The sequence below is a fragment of the Ricinus communis genome, chromosome 3 (assembly GCF_019578655.1).
Source record: "Ricinus communis isolate WT05 ecotype wild-type chromosome 3, ASM1957865v1, whole genome shotgun sequence".
In the NCBI taxonomy this organism is placed as follows: Eukaryota; Viridiplantae; Streptophyta; class Magnoliopsida; order Malpighiales; family Euphorbiaceae; genus Ricinus; species Ricinus communis.
Window position 1 is genome coordinate 8,051,829 of NC_063258.1, and position 9,411 is coordinate 8,061,239.

Here is a 9,411-nt window from a genome sequence, read left to right on the forward strand (position 1 = left end):
GGTGAGACTAGTATCAAGAAAAGTCAAACCTTAAGTGCAACACGAGCGGTGTGACATTTTAATTTAAAGAAACATATGAGGGAGTGTTTTTGTGAGGCTATCCTAACTTTATTTTAAGTCTTGCGTAATGTCAAAAGAACAAGTTTCAAGTAGTGTTGGAGCATCCATTGAGCAAACTTTGCAAGCAATGCAAAAGGAGTTTGAAAGAATGTATAAGTGGATGGATGATATTGTTGAAAGTATGAGAAGGCAAGGTGAAACTATTACAAGGATTTAAAATGAGCCTAGAAGAGAAAGGCAACTAGCCTTTGAATAAGAGGATTACGACGCTAAAGATGACTTGGAGGATGACCAAGCAACCACTCTTGGTGGAGATGACCATCCTAGGAGATACAATAGGAGATCAAGGCAAGATAGTGTAGATCGCAACCTAGGTAGCATCAAAATGAAAATTGCTTCCTTTCAAGGAAAGAATGATCCTGATGTCTACTTGGAATAGGAGCAAAAGGTGGAGATGATCTTCGAATGCCATAACTATTCGGAGTAGAAAAAAGGTAAAACTTGCCACCGTTGAGTTTTGTAATTACGGTAGTGTTTGATGGCATTAATTCTATAGGGAAAGGAGATGAAATGGAGAAAGACCCATAGGGACATGGATGGAGATGAAACACATCATGAGGAAGAGGTTCACTCCTAACCATTACTATAGAGATTTGCATTAATGATTGTGATAAGCATCATAATACACATGTTTTTCATGCCCGATTGTTTACATTTTTATGCATGATTATCCCGTTTTATGCTAGAATCACCTATCTTTTGTTTCCTTTCTCGTTTCAGGTCATTTTTGAAGGACACCATCAGTAATCGAGGGAAATACGTGTGATTATGGAGCAAAATCCATCAAATTGGGCGAGAACAAGCACCCTGAAGATTGAGCACGGCCTGGACTCCGGCCGTGTTGAATTATTAAGAGGCTATCCCCAATTGTGCCATTTCGGCCCGACTTGGTAGCCACCACGGCCTCCGGCCGCGACTGTGGTGGATCAACCGAGCTTGGGCATGGCCTGTGGTGGCTCGGCCGGCTTGAGCGCGGCACGGAAGGAGTCGGCCTGTAGACTCCATAGATTCGGCCGGCCTAGACTCCGTGATCTTTGAATCATCATAACTGGACTCCGTGGGCTTTGAATCATCACGGCTGGACTCGTGGTCTTGAATCATCATGACCTAGACTCATGCTTGAATCAACTATATAGGCAATTTTGAATTCTAATTGCAAAGGGGGATGATTTTTGGACTCAATTCCAAGACACACACTTAATTAATTGTTTCCTATACCTCAATTGTAGACCTTGAGAGATCAATTTCATCAATTGAAGGAGGGATTCCACTTGTTCCAACATCGAATTGAAGATCAAGACAAACTTTGGGAGCATTCAAGAGGTAATTAGGGTTTGAGATTTCGAATTTGCAATTTTAGGGTTTCTCATTCAGCTTGAAAGAGAAGGGTGTACATGCCTTTAATTTGTTTTTCCTTATTTTGTTCCTTAATTGCTTTGACTATGAACATGAGTAGCTAGATCTATTGAATCCATTAGGGTTCACCTTTGTTGATGGATTATGCTTAATTATTAGTTTTTGTAATTGTCATTCTTGCAATCTCCTTGCTATTCAGTAATAAAAGTTTGATTCAGTTAATTTGAGATGTTGGATTAATTGTTCATTAGGTTGTTTTTTGACATTGAGAAATGCTTGTTACAACTGGACATTGAATAGTAAGGACTGGTAATTAACACTTAGAGATAAGGTTGATTTACTCGCCGGATTAAGAACTAATAACTCTTAATAGTTTTAAATCATACTTAATGCTAATCTGTAGTAATCCGATAGGAAGAGATTCCATTAGGTTAGTGTAGGTTTAGGAATCCGTGGCTCGAGAGAGGCAAGGATTCAATTCCGGATTTAGGCACGGGTAAGCAAGATCGGCAATCCATAAAATCCATCTTTAGAATTCCATCACTTAGGCTCCCTTTTGGGTTTGTTTCTCTCTTTGCAATTGTCTTTTGATTATCCATTTTTCTTCATTTACTTATTTGCACTCATATCCATTAGTTGGTACGTTAGAACTTTCACACCCTATTTCAGACTAGATAACATAGTAAACAGTAGTAACTCTAGGTTCAACCGATCTCCAGGGATATGACCTTGATACTCACTAGTGCTAGGCTGCATCGGTAGGTTCACTGCCTTAGGTGTAGGTTGCATAAAGAGCCCATCAAGTTTTTGGCGCCGTTGCCGGGGAAAAAAAAAACAGTAACGGCGAACTAGAGTGAATTATTTTGGTGTTAATTTAGTCATTATTTATTTATTCATTTATTCTTTATTTATTTTTTATTTTTTATTTTTTAATTTTTTTATTATTATTTATTATTTATTATTATATCGTTTTTGTTGATTGGTGGTTGTGTGGACTTTCGGTTTCAGGTAGTTTATGACCAGGAGCTCAAACTCGAATCTTATAGAGCCTCTATCTGATCCAGAACGATCCGTCATACTCTTAAGGAAGAGGTTGCAATTAGAAGAGGAGGAGATTCAGGTTGAGGTACCTGTAGATAGACTAGACACGATGGAAAACCATGACCCCCAGGCCAATGACGATCAGAGGACGATGTTCGAGTTTGCTCGACCATCTTTAGATGGGACGAAAACGAGTATAGTCAGACCTGCTGTAGCAGCCAATAATTTTGAGATAAAGGCCAATGTTATCCAGATGATCCAGCAAAGCGTGCAATTTGGAGGATTGCCCAGCGAGGATCCCAATGCACATATCTCTAACTTTTTGGAGATTTGTGACACATTCAAGATAAATGGAACAACTGATGATGCCATTCGGCTGAGATTGTTTCCATTTTCCTTGAGGGACAGAGCAAAGAGATGGCTGCAATCTCTTCCACAACAAACAATTACTACCTGGAGGGCGTTGGCCGAAAAATTTTTATATAAGTATTTTCCTCCCGCTAAAACTGCTAAACTTAGAAATGACATATCTTCTTTTGTGCAGTTTGATGATGAAAGCATGTACGATGCATGGGAGAGATTTAAAGATCTTTTGAGATGCTGCCCACATCACGGATTGCCAGTGTGGATGCAGGTTCAGACCTTCTACAGTCGGGTTGAACCTTGCAGCGAGGCGAGATGGTGGATGTTTGCGGCAGTGGGGCGCTAAACAATAAGACGCCCGGCAGGCTCGAACTTGATAGAGGAAATGGCCATGAACAACTATCAGTGGCAATCCTCTGAGCCGACCCGGGGAAGGCAGGGAGTGGTCAACCAAGTGGACTCTACAGCGGCCTTGGCGAGCTCAAGTGGAGCTTCTAGCCAAGAAGATCGACCAACTCCGGATGCCGATTCATGCAGTGACGTTGGCTGCGAGTTTTATGGTGGCCCGCATTACGGTCTGACTGCTGCGTGAGGTATGTTTGCTTCATCTTCTACTAGTTTTCCATCTAATTCTGCTATGTCTTCTGATGTTGAACAGGTTGAATATATGGGGAATGCCCCAAGGCAGCAGAATAACCCTTATAGCAATACATACAACCCTAGATGGCATAATCATCCCAATTTTAGTTGGAGGAACAATAATGCCCAGGGTCCGCCAGGTTTTCAAAGACTTCATCAACGTACCACAGCAACAACCAAATTTGGGCTGCACAAGCTCCTCCTCCACAAGAAAAAAAGTCAAATTTAGAGGAGCTTATGATGAAGTTTGTGACATCTACGGAAACGAGATTCCAGTAGACTGATAGTGCACTCAGGAATCAGCAGGCCTCGATTCAGAACTTGGAGACTCAAATTGGCCAAATTTCTAAGATGCTTTCAGAGAGACCTCCAGGATCGCTCCCTAGCACTACAGAGTCAAACCCGAGGGAGCATTGCAAGGCTATCACCTTGCGTTCAGGTAAGAAATTGACTGGTTCTTCACCTTTAGCTGATAAGAATAATACAGTCTTGCAGGTCGAGCCAACTAAGGAAGGACCAGACCTTGAGGTGGTAGAGAATGAGAGAATGAAAGAATGCAGGCAAAAGAGCCCTGTGCGAGAGCATCAGCCCCCGGTTCCATATCCTGCAAGGTTGAGGCAGGATAAGGTGGACAAGCAATACAGTAAGTTTCTTGACTTATTTAAGCAGCTAAAAATTAACTTACCTTTTGTTGAGGCAATTTCACAGATGCCGAAGTACGCCAAGTTTTTAAAGGAGATTTTGAGCAACAAGAGGAAGTTGGAGGATATTGGTCAGGTGGTGCTTAATGAGGAGTGTTTAGCTATTCTCCAGAACAAACTACCACTCAAGCGACGAGGTCCAGGGAGTTTTACTATCCCTTGTATGATTGGTAATTTATCAATTAGTGGTGCATTGGCTGATTTAGAGGCTAGCATTAACTTAATGCCCACTAGTTTATTTGCCAAATTAGGGTTGCATGAACCTAAGCCTACTAGGATGAGTGTTCAGTTAGCAGATAGAACTGTTAAAATTCCTAAAGGTATTGTTGAAGATGTACTTGTAAAGGTAGATAAATTTATCTTTCCTGTGGATTTTGTGTTAATGGATATGGAGGGTGAAACCTTGTGCCTCTTATCTGGTAGGCCTTTCCTAGCTACATCGAGTGCTGTTATCGATGTAAGCGATGGAAAGCTTAAGCTTAGAGTTGATGATGAGACCATTACCTTTGACCTAGCCACTTCCATGAGACAGTCCCTGGACTATGATAATACTGTATATTCTATTGATGTGATTGATGATGTGGTTGAGTCCCATTTGCAAGAAATTTTATGTTCTGACCCTTTGCAAGTAGCAATAGGCCGAGGATGAGGAGGAGTTGTCCAACGAGCAAGTGTTGGAGCAACTCATTTTTTATTAACCGAGCCGAGCTTGTCAGCTGATCCTATCTTTTCTTGATAGGTCCGGGGTGTAGAAAGTAAAGACTTCATTCGAGGACCCACCGGTCTTAGAGCGAAGGAGTTACCGAGCCACTTGGTTTATGCCTTCCTGGATGAAGAGAAGCGCTTACCGGTAATCATAGCGGTACCGATCTAACTCCTAAAGAAAAAGCCATGCTTGTTGGAAGTTCTAAGGAAGTACAAGAAGGCCTTTGCTTTCAATATAGCGGATATCCCGGGCATAAATCCAAGTTTCGCTCTCATAAGATTTCATTGGAGGACAGTTTGGGGCCGGTTGTTCAGCCCTCAAAGACGACTCAATCCGAACATGAAAGAAGTGGTAAAGAAGGAGGTAATTAAACTTCTTGATACAGGTTTAATATATCCCATTTCACGGCCGGTTAGTGGGTTAGTCTGTGCGAGTTGTACCCAAGAAGGGAGGCATCACAGTGGTAAGGAATGAGAAGGATGAGCTGATCCCGACTCGAACGGTAATAGGCTTCCGAGTTTGCATTGATTACCGTAGGCTTAATGATGCAACTCGGAAGGACCATTTCCCTCTTCCTTTTATTGATCAGATGATTGAACGTTTAGCAGGTCATATGTTTTATTGTTTTCTTGATGGCTTTTCAGGTTACTTTCAGATTCTTATTGCACCTGAGGACCAAGAGAAGACTACCTTCACCTGCCCTTATGGGACGTTTGCTTATAGACGGATGCCATTCGGACTGTGCAATGCACCGGCTATATTTCAGCGATGCAAGATGGCTATTTTTGAGGACATGATTGAGGAGTCTATGGAGGTATTTATGGATGACTTCTCTGTTTTTGGTAATTCTTTCTCTCTTTGTTTGGCAAACCTTGAGCGCATGTTAGCTAGGTGTATTGAGGCTAACTTAGTACTAAACTGGGAAAAATGCCATTTCATGGTGAGAGGGGATTGTTTTGGGGCATAAGATCTCTCGGTCGGGATGGAGGTGGATAGAGCTAAGGTAGAAGTAACATCTAAGCTACCTCCTCCTGGATTCTGTTAAAATTTGTTAGGAGTTTCGGGCCATGTAGGGTTTTATAGGAGATTTATTAGAGATTTCTTTAAGATTGCTAGGCCTCTCACTTAATTGTTAGTTAAAGATGTACCTTTTATTTTTGATGATGCATGCTTGGCGACTTTTGAGTTACTTAAGAAACTTCTTCAATCATGGTTTCTCCCGATTGGGGGCTGCCTTTAATGATGTGCGATGCTAGTGATTATGCGAGTTGGGTGTGCTTGGACGAGAGGATTGAAAAGAAGTTCCAACCCATTTACTACGCTAGCAAGACTTTGTGAGCCCAGGAACACTACACCACCACAGAGAAGGAGTTATTGGTTGTTGTTTACGCCTTGACAGGGTTTAGATCATACCTCGTTCTCTCCAAAACCATTGTCTTCACGGACCACTCGGCGTTGAGGTACTTATTCTGAAAATGATGCGAAACCGAGATTGATTCGGTGGATTCTTTTATTACAGGAATTTGATGTCGAGATCAAGGATAAGAAGGGCAGCGGAGACTCGGCGTGGACCATTTATCGAGATTGGAAAATCCTCACTTGGATGCACTTGGCGAGACGGCCATAGACGATCGATTTCCGGAAGAACATTTATATCTCACTCGGTATACACCGATACTCCCCGGTTTTAGATTCGCTAACTATTTATTTGCTAGGGTTCTACCAAAGGGTATGACTTATCGTTAAAAGAAGAAATTCTTCAACGATTTGAAATACTATATTTGGGAAGATCCTTTTTGTTTAAAGTATGTGCGGATCGGGTGATTCACTGTTGTGTATATGGCAAGGAGACTCTCCAAATATTGAAGCACTGCCATGAGGGACCCACCGGAGGTCATCAAGCGACAAACCATACAAATGAGGAAGGTGCTAAAGGCGGGATTCTATTGGCCTACGCTCTTCCAAGATGCACGGAAATTTGTTCAGGTTTGTGACCCTTGCTAGCGCGCAGGTAATATCTCTTCTCGTGATGAGATGCCCCAAACCGGTGTGCAAGTCGTTGAGATTTTTGATGTTTGGGGCATCGACTTCATGGGACCCTTTCCCTCTTCGTATGGTAATAAGTACATTCTGGTTGCTGTTGAATATTTCTCTAAGTGGCCTGAAGCTCAGGCTGTAGCCACTGACGATGCCAGGGTTATCTGCAGGTTCCTTAAGCGATTGTTTGCTAGGTTTGGCATACCTAGGGCGCTTATTAGTGATAGAGGAACACATTTCTGCAACGCCCAATTAGAGAAAGTACTTAAGCGGTACGAAGTTACTCATCGATTCTCTACTCCCTATCACCCCCAAACTAGTGGGCAAGTTGAGGTAACTAATAGGGGTATTAAACGTATTTTAAAGAGAACCGTTAGTACCAGTAGGAAGGACTGGACTCTTAAGTTGGATGATGCATTGTGGGCGTTTAGGACTGCTTTTAGGACATCTATAGGTTTTACGCCCTATCGCCTTGTTTATGGAAAGTCATGTCATTTGCCTGTTGAGTTAGAGTATAGGGCACTTTGGGCCCTCAGAACTTGTAACTTTGATATTGATTCTGCGGTAAGGAGGCGGCAATGGCGGTGAGTGAGCTAGATGAGTGGCGCCAGCAGGCGTACGAAAACTCCTCAACTTACAAAGCAAGGACTAAGAAATGGCATGATCAAAGGATTCATGAGCCTAAGGAGTTTCAGGTTGGGGATCGAGTGTTGCTTTACAACTCTCGCCTTCGTCTGTTTCCCGGAAAGCTGCAGACTCGTTGGTCTGGACCATTTCAGATCGGACAAGTCTTTCCATATAGAGTGGTAGAGTTGCATCATCCAGAGAAGGGAACTTCAAAGTGAACGGCCATCGGCTAAAGCGATACCATTGTAACTCGTTGGATAGTGAGCAACGAGTTGACCTAGCTTTGTATGCACAGGAAGGGTGATCCGAATGAGTCAAGCTTAAGACTCTGCAAATAAGCACTTCTGTACATTCGACTTGAATTATACTTTTATGTTTTTAATTAGTTGTGATTGTTTCATCATTTTCATTTGACTTTATTATAGTTGCTTAACAATAATTAAGGTTTTTAATTTTTCGGACTTATATAATCGGAGAAGACGGACTCTTCCGTTTGACCATATCTACTTGTTTTATGATCTAATTACATGCATATATGTGTTGATTACAGGTAGGGGGCAAGGCGGCTCGAGATGGCAAAGGAAAGCCCAGAAACACTCCGTTTCACCACGGTTTCCGTGGCCATCACGGGCTAGAACACCAGGCCGTGCTGAGGAGCACGGCCAGAGTCAAGCCCGTGTTGAAGGATAAAGAGTAATTTGTCACGACTTCCGAAGGCATCACGGGATACAACCCCAAGCCATGCTGGTCAGCACGGCCGTAGTGCCATTGCCGTCTTAGGGTGCATCACAAGAAGATTCGGGCTCGGCAGTCGAGTCCTAGCCGTCTTGGTCGACGGCCTTACCCTCACCCGTGCTGAACCCGTACCTATAAGAAGTGGAGGCTTCCAAAAATTTTACTTCCCTTTTGTTTTTCTTAGCTCAAAGGTGTTGTTCTTATACCCTTATCTCACCCATCTCATTTTCCTCAGCGAATTCAGGTAAGTCCCTTCATTTGTTGCCTTATATTTTTTTTTTATTATTATGATTTGACTTCTATTTTATACATATACTTTTTTTAGGACATGCTAGGATATCTTGGTGGCTTTATATTGTAACCATATGACCTTGGTTAGGTTAATTTACATTAGTTGTTGTGTTTGTGGTGTAGTCTGTTATGAAAATGATAAGTGTGGGGTTTTGGTGGAAATAAAATGTGCCTAAAGCATGCAAAGCATGAATAATGTTTAGACTTAAATTGTAATTGCTGGTTCATGATAAATTAGATTGGTATGTATCGGTTTATTAGTTTATACAAGTTTTTGGTTAGTCGAAGTATAATCATTATGTTGTTGATTCGGTAGATTATTTCTTTCATTAACTTGAATTCTTACAAAAAAACTAATAATTCCTTACATTAGGTGATATGACGGACCGCGATAAATCTCGTAGAAAGCAACTGAAACGCGTCGCTACCAGCAAGCGATCGCGTGGTGAAGGAACGTCTTCCTCCACAGCACCATGAGTGTGGAGGAGTACCACAAAGAAATAGAAACGACTATTATTAAAGCAAATGTGGAGGAGGATAGAGAGGCTACCATGGCAAGATCCTTGAATGGTCTAAACAAGAATATTGTTGATATTGTGGAGTTGCAATATTATATGGAGCTTAAGGACATGGTGAATGTGGCCATAAAAATTGAAAGGCAACTCAAGTGAAAAGGTACAAGTAAGTTTGATTCGAAACTTAATCCGAGTTCTAGTTCTTCTAATTGGAAATTGAATTGGAGTAAAAAGGATGATAAATTTGCTAAGCCTAAAGTGGGTGAGAATAAGAATAAAA

General features: G+C 41.8%; 1 non-coding gene across 1 annotated transcript; it reads right to left on the reverse strand.

Annotated features, from left to right (window-relative positions):
• Positions 1-3,028: 3,028 nt before the first annotated feature.
• LOC125369657 lies at positions 3,029-3,135 on the reverse strand. The gene has a single exon (XR_007215334.1). It is a non-coding gene; the product is annotated as a small nucleolar RNA R71 (small nucleolar RNA).
• Between the last annotated feature and the right edge of the window lie 6,276 nt (positions 3,136-9,411).